The following is a 23,859-nucleotide window of genomic DNA, read 5'->3' as shown; positions in this document are numbered from 1 at the left end:
TGTGGGGCGGGGGGGAGGGCGGGAGCAGGCTGGAGACCCAGAGAAGATCCAGTGCTGTCATTCAAGTCCAAAGGGTATCTAGGGCAGAATTCCCTATTGCTCAGGGGAAGTCAGTCTTTTGCTCTATTCATGCCTACAACTGATAAGATGAGGCCCACCCATATTATGGAAAGCAATCTGCTTTACTCAAATCCACCAATTTAAAATATAAATCTCATCCAAAAACACACTTACAGACACACCTAAATTAATCTTGATCAGCTAAGTTGATACATTAAGTTAACCATCACAGACCCTCTGCTTGTCCTCCATAAGCACAAACGTTCTGGCTATTCCAAACTATAGGAAATTCTTTGAATATGTCATGCTTTTTCATTTCTCTGTGTTTTTACATATGCTGTCCCTTCTTTATGGAATACTTTCTTCCTGCTTTTTCACCTAGTAAATTTCTACTCATTCTTCAAGGTCTGTAAAACTTTCCCACCCAATGGAAGTTAGGTGCCCACTCCAGTGCTTTCATTATACCTTCAATCATAGAATTTATTGCACTGAATTACAACTGTGTTTTTGTCTTTCTCTTCCACTAGACCTGTGAGAGTTTTAACCCCACGGGTATTAAAATTAGTATTAGTCATTATTATAGTTGCAGCACCTAGCACAGTGCTTGACATGAGATGGGTGTTTAATAAGTGTTTGCTGAATGAATGAATGAATGAATGAATGGACTATTTTTTTAAATGAGGCAGATTTTGTTAAAAAATATATAAGTAATTTAAATAAATGGATTTAAATGGCTAATAACTCAAATAGGGAGCCGTATCCATTAAAACACTTTGAAGTCCTTAATAATATTGTAAGAATAATAAAACATCACGGTGTGTTGTTTGGCTATTAATAGAATTGTGTACTTATCTTCTGTACTGCTGGCTCTATTTCTGCTGCTAGATCTCCCATATTTCCTTTAACATTAAATTCCTCCGGCATAACTAGAGCTGTTCCTTAAGTAATGTTATCTGCTTTTCTTAATCAAACCATTCTCAATCAATTAGGAAGGGTGCTGGAGATATATGTCTTTCAGTATCACCAGGATGAACTTCAGTTGTCACTTCCTGATTTCCCAGTGCACACCTCACAGTTTGGCCCGATCAGGTGAGTCCAGAGCCGTTCCTCATCAGGCTCCCATGGGCTAGCTCAGGACAAACTTCTCACTCAGGAGCCACTTAACACCATCAGATCTCTAAATAAAAAACAACTTTATGTTTATTCTCATTGCAAAAGTAATATATGTTTATTGTAGAAAATTCAGAAATGTGGGAAGGAAAATAAAAACCATGATCCTGGGGCCAGCCAGGTGGCTCAGGCGGTTAGAGCTCCATGCTCCTAACTCCGAAGGCTGCCAGTTCGATTCCCACATGGGCCAGTGGGCTCTCAACCACAAGGTTGCCAGTTCAATTCCTCGAGTCCTGCAAGGGATGGTGGGCAGCGCCCCCTGCAACTAAAATTGAACACAGCACCTTGAGCTGAGCTGCCGCTAGCTCCCGAATGGCTCAGTTGGTTGGAGCGTGTCCTCTCAACCACAAGGTTGCCGGTTCGACTCCCGCAAGGGATGGTGGGCTGTGCCCCCTGCAACTAGCAACGGCAACTGGACCTGGAGCTGAGCTGCGCCCTCCACAACTAAGACTGAAAGGACAACTTGACTTGGAAAAAAGGCCTGGAAGTACACACTGTTCCCCAATAAAATCCTGTTCCCCTTCCCCAATAAAAATCTTTAAAAAAAAAAAAAAAAAAAAAAAAAAAAACCATGATCCTACCACCCAGAGATATTGACCCTTTCCAGGTCTTTTTCTATTTGTGAACTTTTTTTTCCCAAAACTGGTATCAAACACTGCATCTTATTTTATAACTTTCCCATTTTACTTATCAATACATTGTAAATATTTTTCTAAGTCATTAAATATTCTACAACATCACATTTAATGGCTAGTTAATATAAATCCCACAATGGGCTTTGAACACAATAAGTCATTAACTTCAGCTTTCTGAGAGCTGAAAGGCAAATAGGATGATCAGCTGCCACTTCCTATATGCGAACAGATCCATAATCATCACAGGAAAAGCCACACATGTGAAAATGAACAGATAACAATTCTGAAGTCATCCCACTGCATGTAAAAGAAGAAGTGGTTTTTGATGGTCAGGGGAAGATTGTTAAAAAACAAACAGATAAAGCAAGCATATTCATGTTTGTCTCTTTGTTCTCCATTCCGATGTCATCTATGGAGAGAAACTAGCTGAGAGTAGAAATGAAATAAAGTACGTCTTCATTCATGTTTTGTATGTTTATTTAGGATCAGTGCACTGGTTTTGAAAGGAGTTGAGGCAGTGATTCAATTAGAGTTAAAGGGAAAATGAAACCACAGGAAATAGAAAGCACAGGTGCTTCCAAGCACCTGGGTTGTGCTCTTTTGGATCGTTTGGTCCTGAATATGGCTCTATATCTCTAATTATAATGACAGCCATGTTCACTCAGCCCCTTCTATATACTAAGAACTTTATTTGCTTATTTAAAGGTCAAAACAACTCTATGAAGTAGATATTATAATCTCCATTTTAATGTGAGGAAGTAGGTTCTAGGATGTTCCGTCACTTGCAAGTTAGGGGGTGACAGCACCAGTTAATGGTAAGAACAAGGTTCAGGTTCAGGTCTGCCTTCCCAAGCCCTTTCTTCTATACTATACTTGCAAAGTAACCATCCGTGTCCACAGAATAATGTTCCCAAACCCGTCACCCCTCACCAAGATGTCCACATCCTAATTTCCAGAACCTGTGAATACATTACCTTATATGACAAAGAGGAATTAGGGTTGTGGATGGAATCAAGGCTGCTAATCAACTGAACTTAAAATAGGGAGACTACCCTGGATTGTCTGGTTGGGTCCAATATAATCACAAGCATCCTTAAAAGTGGAAAACAGAATCAGAAAACTCAGAAGAGATGTGACAAGAGAAGCAAGGTCAGAGGATGCAATGTGAGGACTCAGCTGGCTGTTGCTGGCTTTGAAGACAGAAGGGACTTGTGAGCCAAGGATTGTGGGCAGCCTCCAGAAGTTGGAAAAGGCAAGGAAATGGATCATACCCTAGAGTCTCTGCACCCAGCCGACACCTTGATTTAGCCCAGCGATGCCCATATTAGAACTCTGGCTTACAGAACTGCAAGATAATAAATTTGTGGTTTTTTTAAAGCACTAAGTTTGTGATAATTTGTTACAACAGCAAAGAGAAAACTCAAAACATCATTCTATGAACATCTGAAGATGAGATCTGTATTCCTACAAAACCCACACACTTATTACAGGTGTATACAAAAGAACTACCTGCATTTAAATCCATGATTTTCCGTAGGAAAGAATTTTGTATCCTTTTAAGATCTAGAAAAAGTTCTGGATGAGACTGCAAAGTTCTAGGTCAAGTGACATGGACAAGATTATTGCCGCCTGAAATAGAAACTACTTGCTTGCCCCCTATGATACTATTTGAAATGTCTGCTTTGAAGAACCACATCCTTGTGGATCATCTAGGAAAAGTTAATTATAAAACATTTCTCAATGGCTGAGTAAATTGATCTGCTGGATGTAGCTATTAAATATTGAATCAGAACTTTGGTTGGATGCTACCAAATAGGATTTTGGATTAACAACTGATACTGGAAACAGGTTAACCAATTCTGGAGGTAGCAGATCTGAATTTGAACTCTATCATTTTCTACCTGTGAATATAACATCTAACCTTTCTAAACCTCAGTTTCTTCATCTGCAAGATGGGCTGATATTACCAACTTGACAAGGTTATTACTTAGGATTTAATGAAAAGATATATCAAAAGAACCTAGAATAATACCTGGCACATAACAGGTGTTCAATAAATACTAGTTTGCTTCCTTCATGTTAGTCAAACACTGTGGCGATTTTGTCATTAGCATAGAAGAAATACTTATTTTTCTCTCTGCTCTGTTTCCACAGCAAGAAGACTTATATACTGTTATGAACTGCTAGATTAGAAAATGTTAAAAGGATAAAATCATGCATTCTAGGAACTATGCCTAGAGCCCAGCTTGAAATCTGTTCCTCCAGCCCTTCCACTTCTAATTCCTTGTATTACGAGGCCTGACAAGTTTGCGAACTCATCCTAGAAAAGTGCTGCATACCTCATTGCTGAATATCCCTACAGTCACCTTCCAAGTACTCCCCTTGGGAAGCTATGCACGGACGCCATCGCCTAGTCTACCCTTCAAAGCAATTTTGGAACTCTTTTTCTGGAATGGCCATCAGAGCTGTTGTCGTATTACCCTTGATGTCTTGAATGTCATCAAAATGTATTCCTTTCAATATTTCCTTTATCTTCGGGTAAAGAAAGAAGTCATTGGGGGCCAGATCAGGTGAGTAGGGAGGGTGTTCCAATACAGTTATTTGTTTACTGACTAAAAATTCCCTCGCAGACAGTGTCGTTTGAGCTGGTACATTGTGATGCAGGAACCATGAATCGTTGGCAAAAAGTTCAGGTTTTCATCCAACTTTTTCACACAGCCTTTTTAGCATTTCCAAATAGTAAACTGGTTAACTGTTTGTCCAGTTGGTACAAATTCATACTGAATAATCCCTCTGATATCAAAAAAGCTTTGCAACATCATTGCAACAAGTTTGTGAACATAATTGTCAGACCTCATCTGTCTCTTTCTAATTCTGTGTATTATACCTTTTTCTGATTGAAAGAGCTAAAGTGATTTTTGTTATCTGCAACTAAAACTTGTCATATACAGACACACTGGCACACCATGTAATGTTTAAAATTGAATCCTGTCAATCAAGGAACCTCTCGTCTGCTCTGCTTTTAACAATATTATTTTAATACAAGATGCCAATAAAGCATTAGTATTTTAAAATTTATGGAAGAGTATTTATTCACACACAAATGCCAATCTAAAGAATAAAAAACTGAAGATAATGCTGGTGATCCCTTCTTTAAAAAAAAAAAAAAAAAAGCCTTAAATTGCTATTAACTCTTTTCTTGATGAGATAGGATGATGTATAATAGTAATTCATAATAGACAATTTGCCTACATTTTGTTCCTCATGTGGTTATTGCTTAGAGAAAATAGCCTACAATTTATCAAGATAGCTAGAAGAGATTTTTGGAAGAGTTTCCCAAGATTGGTTGGTAGTCTGGGATAATATTACAATAACTAAGATTTCCTTAACAATGGGAGACAGCACTTTGAGCTCATACTGAAGAAAGCAAGTCAATAGTGGTAAATATGGATTTAGGACTGCAAATTGGGACAGAATCTGAATAATTCTTTCCAGCCATCTTCTAATAGGAATCTTTTTAATTTTATGTGACTACTTAGATAGTTCTCTGGAAATGCAATTATCAAGGAAAATTTGATTTCTTTTAACTGTCTTGCACACTCTGTCCACTCTCCCAACCACTTCTACTCAAATCTTCATCTAGGCCCAGCTAGCGATGTCAGCCCAAGGGACAAGTACTAATCCTATTTACTCTGACCTCTGATTATTAAAGTGCTCCACAGACCAGTGAGGAGCCCTCATAGAATGACTCCACCTCCTCACACATCCATGCTCAGGAGGACTTGTCAGCACATCTCAAGTTTCCCGGGTTGTGCACAGCCCAAGCTGGCTCTTTTAATCTGCTATGTCCACTCCTTCAACAGAACCAGGCACCATCTAAAGGGAGCATGCCAAGTCACAATCTCCTTTGTGAAGGAGAGTGACTTCACATTCATATTTGTGTTCCTGGCACACAGCACATTTAATAAATGTTGCTTGAATAAAACTAAAGATTTAGTCCTGAACTGCATTCAACAATTGCTCCTTGAACTTTGTCCCATCCTGCTATCAGCTATTACAGGCTCTGCTATTTATTCTCCCATTTCTATCCTGGTTTCATCTTCGAAATTGTCCTTACACTATTATCTTGGCCATTCATCTACAATTCTGACTCTGTGCTGGGGACACTGGTTCCAGATCCCTGAGGAACCCCTCTCCTGCTCTGGCCTGCCCCCTGGACTCTATGCTGGACCCATGCTGGCCCAGGTTAGAACAACCCAGCCAGGATTCTTCTGAGTAAAGGGTCAGCATCTCTGCAAAAGTTCTTGGATTGAGAGAACTTTCATTTGAGCTACGTCACTGAAGAACTTTCGATCTAAAAGTAGGAAAACCCTGGAACCCCACTTGTCATACTTCCTTGTCTTTTGAAGCAGATCCCGAGTCACCCACCCAGGAAGAAATAAGATAAAAACCTAAGAGTTACCACTATTAGTCATGTCCACAAATCATGTGGGGGGAAAAACCCAGTTTATAGCCAATTTAAAGGAGGTAATTGGGGATGAGTACTGATCTTTATACCCATATTATTACCAGTGAGAAACTGATATTTGACTCAAAACATAGTAGGATAGGAAATCCTTCTTCTCTCACTCCATGAGCTTCTTGCTCTTGAAAAAAAAAAAAAAAAAAAGCATACTTTGAGTCTGAAGAATTGCAAGCTTGTTGCATTCTGGAATCTAGTTTTGGGGCTCTGACCTTGATAGTCCAGCTGTTAGATAGGGTTCAATTCTGTATTGCTGTAGCAATTAACTAGCTTTTGTTTCCACAGCCATTGACTGAGCCTCCTGATCCTGCCAACCAACTCACAGATGAATCTTCTTACTCAGGAGAATCAGGGAGGAATACAGATGAACCAGTCCAAAGCCATCATCGTCACTGTACTTTGCCGGTAACAGGTCACTGGGGAAACCCTCTGTGAGGATCTCTCCCTGCAGTGCTGACAGATGCACAGCAGCAGGACTGGACCACACTTACTCTAGGCTAGAAGGGATTTGGGGCACTCTAGGCTGAACGATAAGCTCCTTAGCATGTCAGCTCATGTCAGCTTAAAAGAGGAATACTTAAGTAAGAAAGAATCCTTATTTGGGGCTGAAAAGCAAAAGATACCCAAGAAGGTGTGGGTCAAGGCTGCTTGATGGGGCTGGATGAGGCTGAAGCTGGGGTATGGCTTGGTTATGCTGAGGATGAAAGCTGCTTAGTTGAACTAGAAAAGGCAATGGATATTGGATTCCAGAGTGGGCCAGGCCTGGCAGGGCAACGTAGAATGTAGTCTGAGAGGGCTAGGAAGAGTTGGGCTAAATTGGGTTATGGGAGAATGGAAGAGAGGCCTGAGAATTTTGCTGGGTTGTGTCAGTCTGGTTTATAGGAGAGGTGAAAGTTATAGCTAAGGGACTTGAAGATGAGGTGAGGGAAGGAAAGACATCTGATGGGATGTACTAAACAGGAGGCCTAGACCAAGTCTGAGCTGGAGACTCAGCTGACAGATCTAGGGTAGAAAGTTAAAGAAGGGATGGCCAGGGGTTGTCAGCCATACAGGAGATGCTAAGAGTCAACAGCTGGCTCTGGGATGGACGAAGACTGAGAAAACGGGAAGAACTGAGTAAGAGCCAAAGGTGGGAAAGAGAAAGGGGTAGAAAAGGGGAGGCATGGATGGGAGTTATCAGTCTGGTTAGAGCTGGGCTAAACATTCTCTCTTGCCATCAGCTAGCAACTGGGCCTGTTAACGTTACTGTGCAGGCAAAATCCAAGTGAGAAACCTGGCTCCTCTATATCCAATGGTGGTTAATGACTTTAGTAGACTGCCACGAACCATGCATATCAGCAAAGGATAAGGTTAACTGAGGCTGAAAAAAAGCCTTATGTGGCAGTTTTCAAACAAGAAGGTTGATTTGGCTTGTATGAAGGCAATGAGCCTGATTTGGAGCAGAGCAATTTGTGTTGTACCATTTTAAAATCCATTCTGGCACACTGATGAATGTGTCGGCTGGCAGCTAAGAACTTGCTGGGATGCAAGAGTCTTTCACCATTTATAATTGACACCTCCCCTTCCAGGAACAGAGCCTTTCTAATCTCTGAAGCAGTGGATTTATCAATTTGCATGAAATATGCCATTCTCAATGAACACATATTTATGATCTAACACTCACTTTCCCACTGTCTTTTTAAATAAAATAATAAAAAAAAAGCAGAATCAGTTTGCTGTGAATCATCAGCACCTTTAAATTCTGCTGTGCTGGGTGAATCTGTTCAGAGTGGCAGCGAGTCATTGCTAGAAGGGGGAGGGGCAGGAATAAAATTATCCTTTTCTATTTCTATGATCTTTTGTGTATATATCTAAATGGTTAAGTTACCAATTAGGTTAGATGCTAATTAAATGTAAAACGGTTTACAGGGCTGTTCTCATATCCTTGTTAAAGTTGTGCCTATTGGTTGCTTAACCTTTACCTAACTCTCATGAGAGAGGATCAAACAGTCCAACTGAGTTCAAAGAAGCCTGCCAACCTCCCGGGACTTGTAACAGTCCCTGAACAAAAAAGGAGCACCCAGGATCAACAATCTAGTCTCATACCCCTCAGATGCAACATATACCCCCTGCTCACTCTTGCACTGTTCCTGCTGCTATCCATGAGAAAGCCAAGCTTGAAATTCCTCTTGAGGCCAAGACTTATAGAAAATGACAAATAAATTAGTTCAAAATTTAAAAAATTTAATCATATCTGATTCTTTACCCTATATACATCACTCTATGAAATTACAACTCAGTCACATCTCCCCATATACCACATTTTATTAAACTCAAATAAGATAAAGCAATTTAAAAATGGTGATCAGATACCATCTTGTTTCAGACCAAACCATAAGTCAAATTTTAAATGAAACAGACAACACCTGGTTGGTTAAGTGGCATACCTAGATTTACTAAAATTACTCTTTTCATGAATATGCACATATATGTAATGCTACTGCAAAGCTGAAAAGAGACTTTATGAAATCCCATCACTGCATATGAACAAGCAGCATTGTATAATCCATCTCAACAGGAGTTAATTTTACCAGCAACATGTATCAAAATTTAAAATGTGTGAACTCTTTAACCTAGCAATGCCATTTCCAGGAATATCCTAAGGAGATCACTAGTAAAGTACATAAAGAGGGCATGCAAGGATATTTATCATGGCTTCTTTGCACAATAAAAATTGGAAATAATAATTGTCCTTTAATGGGTGACTGGTTAAATAAAAACATCAATGCAATATTATGCAGTCATCCAAAAAGATAATGTATGTATGTGTATATATATATATACATAAAAAATCTTCGTGTTACATTGCTAAGTAAAAAGAAAGGTACGAAAGAGTATTCATGGTATGATTCTATTTATATAAAACAATTTACATCTGTACTTGGGGATGGTAGAATTTCAGTTATTCAGTACGTTCTTCTTTTTACGTTTTACATTTTTTTCTAAATACTAAAGGAAGTATTTACTTTAAAAGTCAGGAGGAGAAAAATCAAGCTATTTTCATGAGAGGAAAAAAACCCATTAGTCTGTATTTCAGTCAGACTAGAACAGTAGTCCAGGAAGCCAAATGTAACTTGTGCTTTCTGTTGGAAGGAAAACTATGGGTAAAAAGACCATATTACAGAATCGCTGGTGTCTAGAACCCAAACCAAAACAGGTGAAACACTACACAAACTAAGGAGGATGCCTTTATCATACACAGTGTTTGAAAGAATTAATCCATTGTGCATGTGTGTGCATATTACTATATTTTCATGACTAACAAAAAATAATGTGGATTCCAAATGGCAGCAGAGAATGTAATATAATTATCATTGGTTTTTCTTAATAAGTTACCACTCCGTAAGTCTTTATGTTAATGTGAAAAAATCTGACCTGAACAGATGGACTTCATGCCGTTTTCTAAAACATGAACAGATTTCTGATCTTCTGGACCAGGAAATGAAATCAACACTAAAACAACAGACATTATCATCCATCTCCTAGAATTTCTATGTCAGAAGCTGCTAATAAAAGCAACATTTCCCTTTTCAGAACTACAGCAGTGATAATGTTTCTGTCTTAATGAAAAGTGCTCTTTATACAGTAACAAAACATAGTGGGTATTTGTGGCACTGGAGGTGCTGGTTGAGTGATCTCCAAAACCACACCAATACTGGAGGAATGTTCTTGGCAGGTGGCAGCACGTGGCTGCCTCCACCCTTCATTCTCCAAGTTTCTCATGGAAGGCACACCCCTGAGGGCTGCCGCTCTGCCTAGTCCAATCTTCATCTCATTAGTTCAAGGGCCGCTTTTCCGTGAGCATCTTCACAGGAGCAGTTTTACAGTAAATAAATGCCCTTGGGTTTGAAGACCTAATAAAGGGCCCTATGTCAAGTAATTAGCAGCTTTGCTGGTTTTTTTCCCCTGCGGCACTGCTTTCTAGCTGTGTAACTTAAGGCTGTGAGGAGGCTGGTGGGGCCAGAGGACGGGGTCTGAGGAGGAGTTGGGGCCAAGGAGGTGGCCCATGACATCGGGAGATCAGTTACATAAAGGAAAAACGAGCAAATAGTTAAATATGTTGAGAATAATGGGAGCCAGATTTCTCACCATTAGAGAACGAAGTTACCAATACAAAAAGGGCAGAGACTAGAATGAATGCTGTAGTATGGAGTGGAGTTGGAGATATTAAACTATGGGTTTTAATATAAATAGATGAATACATAGAAATACAGATGTATGTGTATATGTGTTTGTTAGTTTCTTGGTTCTATCTGCTACAAAGACCTAAAAGCAATGACACCCCAGTAGCAATGACCTTACCTAGCACCCAGATCTTACATTCTACTAAAAGAAACCAGGGCTCCTTAGAGAAACAGCTTTTGAAATAACTGAAATGGTTGGGGTAACAAAAGCACAGGATGAGCCTAAAACTTCTTCCACCAGAAAGTGCTCCGGGAATAATATAGAGATGTCAAGAGAACACAAGAACCAGCTTGACTGGGATTCCAATGGCCAAATCTGTGACAATTTCAGCATCAAAATCAATGATGATAGTAATGGATTAAATCCATTAAGTAAAACAGAAACCCACAAGTTCATACTGATGTAAATCAATGAATAAACAAAGAAATAAAAAGAGATGAGAAAAACAATAGAATTTCAACTAGTAAATGTAAAATAAATATTGGAATTGGAAATATTTCCATTTAGCAATCATGACAGTAACAATATATTTAAGCAAGAATCATCATAAAATAAGTGATTGAAAGTTTGTTGGGTGTTTACATAGTCTCAAAGTATCTCCCCACTAAATGCTTATTAATTACAAAGGAATAATAATTACAGTGGAGAAGTTATCACCTTCACCAAGTTATCAAAGTTAACATCACCAGCAAAAAGACAAACCAATATTGTCTCAGGTACGCTGAGAAGAACACAATATCACTTTTATCATTTGCTGCCAAAAATGTATAACTTGCATCTAATCGTGAAGAAACATCAAACAAACAAAATGAGGAACAGTCTACAAAACTAATGGCCTGAACTTTAAAAAATGTCACTGTCACTAAAGACAAGGGAGGAATGAGGAACTGTCACAAATTAAAGGTTAAAGAGACATGACAACGAACTGCAATTTATATAATCTTGGATTTGATTCTAGACTAAAAATTTTAAAAATATATATTTTCCAAAGAATAATTATTGAGACAAGTGGCAAATTTTGAATTAGGTCTGTGGATTAGATGGTAGAATTATATCAGTGTTAAGTTACTCGTTTCGGTGATAATACTGTGGTTATGCAGGAGAGAGTCTTGTCTTTAAGAAAAACATTTAAGTATTTAGGGGTAATTAGGCATCACATCTGCAACTTATTTTCAATGAGTTTGGAAAACAGAGAAAGAATATGAATGAATGACAAAGCAAACATTGTAAAATGTTTACAGTTGGAGAACTTGGGATGAAGGATATGTGGGAATTATCCTTCACCAGGACTTTAAATGGACTGTACGTTTAACATTCCTATATATTTGAAATTATTTCTAAATAAAATGAAAAGAAAATATATTGGGGATAACAGTATCTATCTCATAGAGTTGTTGGGAGAAGTACATGAGTTAATAACGTGTGAGGTGCTTAAAACAGAGCTAGGTGCATAGTAAGTGCTAAATAAATGTTAGTGATGATGGTGGTGGTAATGATGGTAGTAGTTAGTGGTGATGAAGTCCAGAACTGGAAACCACAACTCATCTTGAATAAGGACAAGCGGACTCTGACTCACTTATTTATTTTCTTTTTAGATTTAATTTAGAAATTGAAATGATACTTATTTGCACTTGAAATGCTAACAACATTATTAAACTTGTTTATTGCAATTTAAGCACACAGTGTTCATGTAGAATATTTTATAAACTGGTATCCTCAAGCATAAACATGTTAGTAATATTTTTTAAATAATCAAGATTCAGTTTTTGAAAAGTAATTTCACCCTTCATTAATTTAGGCCAAATGGTGATAATCAGAATAGAAAAATCATACATTCATATGTATATCTACATTTTTTGCATATGTATGTCTATTTTTATATATACATATACAATATATACATTAGCATGTATGTATTTAATATAGGGTAACCCTCTACAATACTATAATAATATGCATAGAATTAAGACTTGAAAAAGACTTTGGGGGTTATCTACTCCAATTCCTTTGTAAGTAACTATATCCCTCTACAGCATTCCCAACAAAGAGTACAGTTTCTGTTTTAACATCTATTGACAGGAAACACTTCTTCTCAGGGCAGCTACCGGGAAGTCACTCTGATTGTTAGAAAATTTTGTTTTAACATTTAACATCTCAGAGTGGGTCCTGCGTCAGCAGGGTCAGCACTCACTCCCTCAGAACCTTTCTCCATATAATTCCCAAAATCTTTCTCCATATAATTTCCAGAGGCTGTTCCTATATATTTCCCCTGGGGTCAGTAATTAATTCCCTCTTCCACAATGACATTTCAATATCAGGAACTACTATTTCCTACCCTCCTCATCCCAGATCTCTCATCATGAGTTTTCTCTTCTCCAAACAGAAAATCTCCTTTTTTTTCATGTATACTTGTGGGTTTCAGTCTTCTCACTCTATTAACCACTCTTCTCTGAACATATACCAGTTTCTATAATTTATTGAGGAGATTCTGTTTCTCTGAGGGCAGCTATTCTGGCAGCCTCATGCATTCATGTTTATTCCTTCATTCAGTGAGTACTTACTGCGTTCCTACGATGTGGAAGCCCTTATGCTAAGACATTATGAGAGAAAATTAAGAAGACGTAAGCTGTCTCTTAAAGAACTTACATGTTCCATGTGGGAGAAAAAGTATATGGTAACAAGTGCCACAAAACACACACAAGTGCTATACATTAAAGGAAGGAAATTATACAACTAAATCGGTATTTGTTTTAACATCAGAGCACTAAAGAGCAAAGCAAAAGTAATGACAATTCCAGACCTGTTTTGTTTGGAGATAGCGTGAGAACTGGTAAAAAGCAGCATATGGGGATTTAAGCGACATTAACAGAGAAACTTCCAGATTAGCATTACCACACAGATTCAGTAGACACCAAGTGTTTATATAGTCTTTTTATCCTTAAGAGCTGACAATAGGATCAATAATCATTTGTCCAGAGTGATTTACATGCAACTTTACAATGAGGAAAAAAAAGACTAGACTACTACTCACCAGGCTTATACCAAGTTCATATTATTTTACTGAATCCCACAACAATCCCAACCGGGTAGGAACTAACATTAGTCCCTCTTTTTTTAGAGAGAGAGAGAGAGAGAGAGAGAGAGAGAGAGAGCTTACAAAGGTACTTACTATGGAAGCAATGCTTCAAATCCAAGCTGTCACCTTACAGCCCAATTTAAGGCAATAACTGCTACCAAACAAAGCATTCTCTGGCAAACTCCTACCCACATCCTCACAATCTTCCTGGTGAACTAGTTGAAGAAGTCTCTCACTGAACAATCTGTTCCTCCTCTGGGTTCAAGAACACTTTCTACAGGGCTCTGTTATAATGCTTAACATATGGCATCACTGAGTTGTGAGTTGTATGTGTAACACTAACCCCTGATAAAATGTCACTGCTCCAAGAACAGTATCTTCTTGTTATCCCCAGGTCTTCCGGCAATGCCAGACTCAACAAATGCTTGGAGAATGAATGAGTCCTCTAGTATAGCAGGCCTGCTTTTGAGAAAGTCACCTTCTTCATCAGAGATCTCTAATTCTCGGTCTAATTAGCTATGGTGCAGAGCTTTGTTTGGTTGCCACAATTCTGCAACTTAATTCTATCTTCTATCTCCTACCTCTAACTTAAGGGAATCCAAGAAGTAATGTGCGTATCTGGCTTTAGTTAGTTCATCACCACCCTCAGCAGCCTTATTCACCTTTGGGATACTCACCTTCATATAGAATAATGGCTCAGCCAGTTACAGAGACCAGAAGCAAAATAAATGGGAAATTAGATTACCTAATATTTCTGCTTTCCTTCATCAAGTTCTTAAAGTTCAGTAAAGTTACTGATAGTTTGGGATGTTAAATAAAAGGAAAGGGATACAAAGCAAGTGGTTTTGATAAGTCAGAGAATGATTAAACACTTTAGTAAAGATGACAGGCATGTGGACTGAGTTCATGTATAATTATAACTATGAAATAGTGTTAAGTGCACGTAAAGTAGGCCCATTGATCACATATAATTCTACTACGGCACTGACTATAAGAAAAACAAGAGAGAATAAACAATTTAATGTGTATAATACTATGTACATGTCAAAATCTGAAAATTACATATGTATGTTAACATTTATAAGGCAAAATAAAGTTTTGATCCACAGAAGATAAAGAGCTCTGTGATCTCAGCTCATCTCTGACATTTCCCTGCCAAGTAGAAGGGTATTTCCTGTGTCCAGACTAGAAGGTAGAGAGATGAAAAGTTAGAAAGGAGAAGGAGGCCCTAGCATAATTATCATTCTCCTTCCCACACCCAGGCCAGTAGCCAGCAGACAGTTACTGTTAATGCAACACTTTGGTTACTTGGAGAATCTATTGCAAAGGGCAGAATGGCAGGAAAAAAATGAGTGGAGAAGGGTACTTTGCCTGATTTTATAATCAAAATAATTCAGGAGAAACATGAAAAAAGAAGAGGAATATAGCAGTGTTGCATAACATTCTGGGACTGTGACTTATCAGAGTTTTTAAGAATACCATCCATGGTGCAAAGGTGGCCTCAGCAAGGAAAATGAAACAGACTCTGATCACCAGCAGAATATTTAGAAATGCCCAGAAAAAAAGAAAAAAAAAAAAAAAAGAAATGCCCAGAAAAAAAGAGGTCCTGGTTAGGATATTATTAATGCCATCACCTTTGTCCTCACCAACAAATTCCAATCCCAAACTGGAAGAGTATATTTCTACTCAGGTCACCAAGAAACAAAGACTCCTCAAGCACCTAATAACTGGGGAGAGTCTATTCCTCATTATAATAACCACAAACTGTCAGGCTGCCAGATAGACCAACAACTGCTGAGATCAGTTAGGAGATCTAAGTGTGGAAAAAGGTATTAGGGAATTCAGCTATCCTTTTAAATTAAAATATTGTGAAAATTATAAACTCCATCCAACTTATATTTGATTACTGGATTATTTACATCTATACATATTCTTTTTACTTCATTAAGTCTGTGTCTTTGAAAAGACTCTAAATTATATAAAAGCATGGAAAAAAATATGATTAATTAATCTGTTAATCTCCCCCAAATACCATTTTCTCATATGACGGAATTCACTAACTCCCAGTTCTAATAGCTAAAACAGAATTGTCAGCCATATTAATTTTAAAAGTCAGCCAGTGTTATCACTGCCTCTCTTCAGTTTGGGTCCCTCTGCTTACAACTACCCGCCCCTTAACTAGAGCTCATTATCAGGTTTACCAACACAAATAGACAAAGCCTTTTAGATCCTGTTTAGAAACAGAATTGGTGACTATCTAAATACAGTAAGAGTCTAGGTTCTAGTCCTTAGTAAATTTAATTGTGTTCTTTCTCTCATTAGAGAATATTTTTATAATCTTGGGGTGGGGAGTGGGGTGGTGTTCTAAGTATAACACCAAGGTCAAACATCACAAAGCAAAGATCAACAGATTTGACTCCCTGAAAATTTAAATCTTTTGTGCAAAAAAAGGAAACTACAAACATAATTTTTAAATGACAAACTGAAAACACCAACAACAAAAGGTCAACTTTCGTCCAAAATGAACTCTTAAAAATTCAACAAAATCGGGCAAAGGCCATGAATAGGTAATTCACAAAAGAAGAAATACAAATAACCGATAGACATGGAAAGATTTCTGTAAAAGTCACAGAAACAAAAATTAAAAGTGAGATATCTGTTTTGCCAGGAAAATGGAAAAGGCTGATTATATGTAGCATAAGTAAGTAAAGAATCTAGAACAGCATGAACTATTGGTTGCAGAGCAAATTGTTACAAGATTTTTGGAGGGCAGACATATACCAAAATGTGCATTCTCCCTAACCTATCAACTTCATTTAGGAATTTATTCTAAGGAAATAACACCATTACACAGAAGTATATTTTTAAAATGTTCATTACAGCATTGTTTTTATTATTCAAAAGTTGTAAAATCTAAATGTACTTAAATTAGATATTTATTAATTCAATACTTATATGTGTCAGATGGGAAGATGTCCATATCTTATGTGGAAAAATTAAAAAATAGATATAATATGATTCTACTTATAATACACCAAATTTAAGATGCACATTTTTTCACATTTCTTAAGTCAAGATGCATCTTACAATTGATAATATCTTATATTCAATGAAATGTATGTTTATGATTTTAATACTCTAAAAATATTTATTCCAAATTTATATTTGTGGTTACCAGTGGATAATGGCTTACTAGAGGGCTTTATTTTCTACTCTGGTGTTTCCATTTTTTATAATTAGCCATACTCTATAAAAGTAAAATTATCCCCATTTGGCTGTTCTAAAATGTTTTTAAACCCCAGGAGGAAAATACTACAGAATAGTTTATCAATGCTCGAATAACCATTCTTTCGGATTTTGGAAAAAGTTATTTTGATCCATAATGGATGTCAAAAAACAGTGTTTGTTTTTTAAGGCATTTGACCAGCCTTATGTGTGTGCATTCTCATGAACCTCAGTGATATGAATTCCTTAATTTGGCTAAAAAGTAGACTTTGTTATATTTTCTTTCATCTATAAAAATACTCTAAAGAATAGCTCCTTTTGAAAAGCACTGCATACTAATAGTTAAAAAATACTACAGACTAAACAGCACTTTAAGTAAAAACATTTTCAGTAAGTATTTAGATATTAAATATATCACATTAAAGGGTTCAAACATGTTATTCCTCATAGAGGACAAGCCTATGTATATGTCGGTTGAACATAAATAATTACTTCTTACAAAACAATCTTCAATAGAATTTTATATCTAGTAATGAAATGAATTTAATTGAAAAAGGAAGTTGGGGTATAAACCTAGAGTTTAAAATGTAATATTTTATAAAATATTTATTATAGAGGGGTGAAAGACTAATGTAAATGACAGAAATTATAAAGGAAAAATATATATCTGATTACATAAAATTGAAATTTTTCTATACAATGCAAAATATCATGAAGTTTAAAATGAAAAAAATCATGAAAAAATTGCAACATATGTAACAGAGTCCATAGTATATGAAGAGCTCTTACAAATAAGAAAAAGCATAAGCACATCAGTAGAAGAATATGGATATGAGGTCACAAAATAAAAAATAAGTATAACCAATAAATATATAAAAAGATGTTCTTTCCTGCATATCCGATTGGAAAATACGTTTTAAAGTTTGATAAAACCTAATAACCTAATTTTGATGATAGTGTGGGGATACTGACATTCTAATTCAGTGTGTATAGTGGTACATATTGGTACACATTTTCTGTAGCACAATCTGGAAACAGTGTTCTTCCAATAAATATTTCTTGAATATGCATTTATCTGGCATTGTTTAGATGCTGAGAACATAATAAAGAATAAAACAGACAAGAAGGGGAGACAAAATAATTGAACAAATAAATGAACAAATTAATATATCAAAAAATAGAATGTACCTACCTGCTAAACCATCAATTTCATTTCTAGGAATTTGTTCTAAGAATATAATCAAATAAGCGTACAAATGTTTGTTCAAAAATGTTATTTGCAGAATTGTCTATAATAGCAAAAAAAATTATAAATGCATAAATGTTCATTACTATCAGATTGTTTAAATAAACTAGGTTCTATCCATTACTTAATGACAGTCCATTATTTAACCCTTAATAATGATGACCTAGTTTTACATATATTGGTTGAAAAGACATTAATGATAAATTATATAGTGAAAATGCAACCAACAGACGATCGGTCCATTTAAAATGCATGTGTGTTCATCTAAAAGAAAAAACCTGTTTATAATGGTTTTCTTTGGTTTTATGCATCTCTATTACCTAAATTTCTTACAATGAGCATATATTCTGTGAGAGAAAAACTGTAGATATCAATGTTTTGAACGTACATATGTAATCTTTAAAGAGTTCACAAACCATATAACCTCAGTATATTTGAAAATGTCAGCATTATGATACATCTTAGTCATATTTACTTCAGATTAAAACTTTCCGTAAGATTATCTAGTTATTGTTCTGTATTAAATTTTTCATTAACTCTTTAATTTCCTTTAGGAACATCATTTTTGCATAAATATCAATTTTACGTCTTCTAGACTATCTTTGTTCTGGAATTAAAATACTGTACGTATAAACACTTAATTGCTTGGCAAAATGCCAAACACTTTAATGCAAAGGCCCTGTAATTTTGGAACAAATGATTACAAAAATTGACGGTTCTGCAGAGTTCAGAAACACTACAGATGTGAAAAACTAACAATGGATTACAAAAAAGTTCTGGAAAAATGTGTCACTTTTAGTGTGTGATGGCCTTGAAAACAGAGGAGTGTATTTATATGTGCGTTATGTTTGTGTATATACACATACGTACATCCTATATTTGCATACATGAGATTCATGCTCACGGTTGTATACTTGCATGTGGGTAATCAAACCTCTTACTCATATGCTTTATCTGGACCCCCAAGGCAAGCCACGTTTGTCTTCATTATATTTCCAGGAAACCGGCATCAACGCATCTGCAAAGGGTGTCAGTGTCGGACTGGCTCCACTCTGGCCACCTGCCTTGGAGATGGGCTATTTCTGGCAGAGTAGAACTGCTAGGCCGGCCGCGGCCGGAAGCAAACCCACAACGGAACTTGAGGCACTTCAGCACCACGGACACGGGCAACCCCAATCAAAGTCCTTTCCCGCGGAATAGCCAGCGGAGACCGCCCTCTCCCCAGACGCCCCCAGCCCTCTCCGCCTGGTGCATCACTATCTCCGGGCCCTCAGTGCTCACTCAGACGCGAGCTTTCCGCCCCGCTCCTCGCCCAGCCCAGCCTAAGATTGGACGGAGACGCAGGTCAGCGCGGCGCCCTCACTAGCCCCAGCACCAGTCTCCTTCCTGCTGGTCCACTCCACCCTTCTATCCACTACTCCTCTCAACGCCAAACCGGCGCACGTGGCGTAGAAATGCTACAACGCCCAGAGGCTGGTCAGGGAGGGTTCGTGTGTTCCTCTCGGGGACAGGGGGAGGCTGGGTGGACTTGTCGGGCGCCTCCAGCCGCCACACTCGGCCCTAGCCTGGCCTTTTCTCCACCACTCCTTGCTCTCCTTTCGTTAAAGATTTCTACAAACCGTTTCTTCTCCACGAAAATCTCAACCCACATAAACTGGCGTTCAAGAATCATAGACATGAGGCAAGAGAGTAAAGGAAAATACTAATTCTTGGTCACATTTCTAAAACCATCCAGCATTCTTAAAAGTTTGTATTTGAAATTGATCCGATGACGCCATAGGGACTCACCCGTTTTGGGTGGGCTTCTGGGCGAGAGGAAAGCAACAGCCCCTGGCCTTTATCATAGAGGCGGGGAAAGGACCAATATATGCGATGGTGGCAGGAAACGGGGGGGGGGGGGGATGTGGGGGGGTAGTGGCCGTCGCTGATACTGATCCTACCGACCCCGCGTCCTGGGTCTTCAAGAGAACAGCGCAGAGAAGTGAGGTCCCCGCGGCCTTTCAGGCATCGAGCACAGTCCCCCGCGAAGGTTTGTGAAAAGGGCAGGGCGCTTTGACCATGTCCGGCCCAACCCAAAAAGAGGGACTCTACCCTTTCGGTGCGACAGCTAAAAGTGGGTGTGTGGAGTTCACCGCACTCTCCCCCTCCTTCCGGGTGGGGCGGCCTGGCAGGCAAGTCAAGATCCCGGTTCGCTGCTGCCGACCAGCTCTCAGGGCCCGGTTACCTGCGTGTCGCGGCGAGGAAGGCGCGCCGGTGCTCCGGCCAGGGCTGCCAGCTGCCGCGCGCTTCGCCAGGAAAACCGCGGCTGGGGCCGCTGAAGCCGCCAGGCGGGGCGGGGAGAGGGGCGCCGCGGGTGCGGGCACTGCGCCTGCGCTCTTTGCTGCCCACCTCCCAACCGCTGGCCAGTACCTGCGTCGAAAACCGCGGGGGGCGCCCAGGATTTGTGGCTGGACTGAGGGACTTCCCCTACCAGCGCGGTGGGAGGGTCCAAGGCACCGGAAAACTGTGGGCCAGGGGCCTCTTTAGCCTACGCCCTTGGAGAGAGCAGATTTGAAACCGGGGTGACGTGGTCTTCAGGAAGGGGGCAGGGAGGCAGCCTCAGTCCATTTCTACCTGTCTGTTTGCGTTTAAAAAATCGCAAGTCGATTCTTGATATTTAAAAATATGTCTTAGCATCGGTAAATCATGGTCCTGAAAGGTCTTCGAGCATCTCGGAGTCCACCTGGCATTTTACGATGAAGTCGCTGAAGGAAGGGTCTTGACACTGCAGAGCTGGTTCCTGGACTCATGTCTATATACCCCAATATCATGCTGAACGAACAGTCTTTTGGGAACAGACTTGGTCATCAAAACAATGGTCTAGATGGGTCAAGAGGACAGGCAAGGAAGTCCAGTACCATAGACCAGGAAAGAAAGAGTGAGCCCGGAACCAAGGTGCTGAAAAGATAGGATGTGACTGCTGGTTTTCCCTCTGTCCCTCCAGATCCACTCTCCACCCTGCTCTGTGACTCAGGGCTGACCTTCATGGACTACATCAACTGTCCCATGGTTTCACTTGGTTTGGCCAATGGAAGACACATGCAGGAGATTACAGAGCAGGATATTATTCAGGACATCCAGCTACACCCCTAGAGGGCCACTCTGTTGGCAGTGGCTATATTCTTTATCTGAAAGCCATTAATTCAATCCTGTGGCCCTCTCCTATGGTTCTCTCTTGGTTCTGTTTATCACTTTCTGTTTATCACTCACTGTTCCTGCCCCATCAGGCCTGGGGGTGGTAATGGCTCCCAGAGGTGTCCTTTAACCCTGCCCATACCTTTTAAAATAGTGTCTTCATTAAATTCTCCAAGCAATCTTTTCCCTACCATTCCAGACACTGTAATAGATGTTACTTCATTGTGGTTGAGAAGGTTCATAAGAAAAAATGTGTAAAAGAAAGATGGGGCTCTTAAAAGGTGATATGTCTCCCAGAGTCATCATGACACACAGTACCCTGGGCTCTACGCAGCTGTCATCATGCTAGGTGGTGTCCCCACTGGGTCCCCTAGCCTGAGGGCACCAAAGATAATTTGAGTAGACCCCAGAAGGGAATTCAGACCACTCATAATTAATGTGTTCACAAAGGGGCTGGGGATCGACTGAGTGTCCAGCAAAACAGAACTTTTGAATGCCTCTTCATGTGAAAAGACAATCTAGATCTTTATGGAGAAAGTGCTGGTACACTCCTAAAAGCAGGTGAACTGCTTTTGAATGAGTCAATATTCTTAGGACATTTAAAAGAGTCCTGGGCACAGTGTCTAAAAAAATGTGTTTAGGGAGGAGTTTCTGAGTGAGGTGATTGTCCGTGAGAGTCTCCGCCTGTTTCTATAGAAAAACCCAAAGAATGTTCCCAAAGACAAGGGGAAAAAAAGGCAATAGAGTGAGTGAGACCCCTAGCACTCTGTAGCACCTTGGTCTGAATCCAGGATCTGACTATTTCTCTGACTTGTAAAAACAACCAAACTGGTTTAACTAGTTTAATTATTTTTCCACCCACCTCCCCAACCCCCTTCTAAAAACACACAGACAAAATAAAACAAAACCCCGAGGCACTATCTTGGCAAACTTAACTAAAGGGAACTCCAGGAGTAGCTGTTTGCAAACAAAATTAATGTCCAAGCAAACACTCTATTTGTACCAAATACAAATGAGACCAGAACAGAAAATTTACATGTATTTTCTCAGCCTTTCACCCTTTTGAAGAGGAAGGATCCTTTGTTGTTCAGAAAGCATCTTGGGCCTTAATCGTGCTGATCTAGATAAGGAGTAGAGATACAGAAGCAAAAGAAGCCTCAGAAGGCAAGACGGACCTACAGAGCTCACCTAGATTTTATTACTCTTGGAGGAAGTAGGAGAGGAAGACAGCCAGCAAAGTTTGAGGATGGGAGTGAGAAAAACAAAGATCGGAGTTTAGGAGAGAAGGGTTTATGAGAGATTTGAGAGAGTGAGACTAGGGATTTAGCACAGCTGCCATTCTAAATGACACAGAGATACAGCGAAATGGGGAAAGGATTTTTAGATGTTTTGTTATGTGTAATAAATGGAATTCTTCTCTCATGCTATAATATTGAGGACTTTTTCTTGCAAGTGTCAAAAACTCAAACTCAAACTGATTTAACTGAAAAATCCTTGGATAGATATCTTCAGGTATGATTGGATCCAGGATGCAAACAATGTCATCAGGACATGGTCTCTCCTTCCCTCTCTATTGACTTCAAAGAGTTTATTCTTTTTTTTTTTTTTAATTTTATTTTATTAAATTTATTGGGGTGACAATTGTTAGTAAAATTACATAGATTTCAGGTGTACAATTCTGTATTACATCATCTATAAATCCCATTGTGTGTTCATCACCCAGAGTCAGTTCTCCTCCCATCACCATATATTCGATCTCCCTTACCCTCATCTCCCACCCCCCACCCCCCACCCCCCTTACCCTCTGGCAACCACTAAACTATTATCTGTGTCTATAAGTTTGAGTTTATTCTTATGTGGTGATTTTTTTCCCATCTACCCATCTTTCTCCAGTGTTCAACTTATATCATCCTTATAGCTAACCATTCCAGTAGAAACAGAGGACTTATTTCCAAGTAATTCCAATAAAATCTTGAGATTATGTCTCATTAGCAAATTCTGGATTTTACACTGAACCATATGCCTTAATCTGAGGACAAAGAATGGGGGAGGGGTTACTCTCCAAAAGAAAATCAAGATTCTGTTATCAGAAGAAAGCATATAGTGATAGGCAGGTGAGAAAAGGACGTGTTCACTACAGGTATCGCTCAAGGAAACTTCAGTTAAGATTTATATTGCCTTTTAATTCTTTTAATACTAGACTAGTGTTTCTTTTGAAGATGACATCATATTGACATGAGCAGCAAGGCAGCCGAAATGTTCTTTCAACCTAAAAAATAAAGTGAACTATCTTGCTGTTCTGATAGAAAGAGGCACCGGAAAAGATTTTTAAAATATATTTTGTTTTGAGTTTCTGTATACACACAGCCTTTATTTAAAAGACTCCTTTTGTGACCTGAAAATAATTCAGATCCCTGAAAGCCCAAAGAAGTTACTAGACTTCCTGATTACCATTGTAGAAATACTTCTTTTCCCCATCAGCATCACCATGACACTTGCAATCAGACAGAAAGTGAGTATCAGAAAG

The 23,859-nt window shown here is 38.8% G+C and overlaps 1 protein-coding gene across 6 annotated transcripts in view; it reads right to left on the bottom strand.

Annotated features, from left to right (window-relative positions):
* Window positions 1-20,675, bottom strand: part of SLC35G2 (solute carrier family 35 member G2) — a 37,565-nt gene extending 16,890 nt beyond the window's left edge. Inside the window, exon 1 of one of the 6 annotated variants that reach the window (XM_074312887.1) lies at window positions 20,383-20,675. The gene's annotated coding sequence lies outside the window, so the exon portion shown is untranslated. Of the gene's footprint in view, window positions 1-1,128; window positions 1,152-13,780; window positions 13,802-19,946; window positions 20,030-20,102; window positions 20,349-20,382 lie in introns of those variants that run through there. The other 5 variants (XM_019747951.2, XM_074312889.1, XM_074312888.1 and 2 more) reach the window with 5 other exon arrangements.
* Between the last annotated feature and the right edge of the window lie 3,184 nt (window positions 20,676-23,859).

This window comes from Rhinolophus sinicus, linkage group LG10 (genome assembly GCF_036562045.2).
Source record: "Rhinolophus sinicus isolate RSC01 linkage group LG10, ASM3656204v1, whole genome shotgun sequence".
In the NCBI taxonomy this organism is placed as follows: Eukaryota; Metazoa; Chordata; class Mammalia; order Chiroptera; family Rhinolophidae; genus Rhinolophus; species Rhinolophus sinicus.
The sequence above is the reverse complement of the archived record's forward strand: the minus strand, read 5'-3'. Positions and strand labels throughout refer to the sequence as shown.